At 34.4% G+C, this 241-nt stretch overlaps 1 protein-coding gene across 2 annotated transcripts in view; it reads right to left on the bottom strand.

Moving 5' to 3' along the window:
* The window catches only part of LOC107674632 (forkhead box protein K1-like), a 19,861-nt gene that overhangs the window by 17,753 nt on the left and 1,867 nt on the right, over positions 1 to 241 (bottom strand). The window lies entirely within an intron of this gene.

Raw genomic sequence — 241 nt, 5'->3', positions numbered from 1 at the left:
TAAACTATAATGGTGTCTATTTGATGGATTCTATTGGTGGGATGTAATCTGGCAGATGGCAACCAATAGAACAACAGTAATTCCTACTGGAATAATGCCCAAAACAAAAAGGAATTTTGTAATGGTTTAATGGAAACTATAATTTCTGTGATGGTTTCTATAGTTTTATTCAGCAGGGTAATGATACCCATACTGTGCTGCACATTATTGACAATATTGAGCTGAAGCTTGACTTTGCAAA

This window comes from Sinocyclocheilus anshuiensis, unplaced genomic scaffold (genome assembly GCF_001515605.1).
Source record: "Sinocyclocheilus anshuiensis isolate Anshui unplaced genomic scaffold, SAMN03320099.WGS_v1.1 scaffold152, whole genome shotgun sequence".
Lineage (NCBI taxonomy): Eukaryota > Metazoa > Chordata > Actinopteri > Cypriniformes > Cyprinidae > Sinocyclocheilus > Sinocyclocheilus anshuiensis.
Note: the sequence above shows the minus strand (reverse complement) of the source record. Positions and strands in the feature narration are given on the sequence as shown.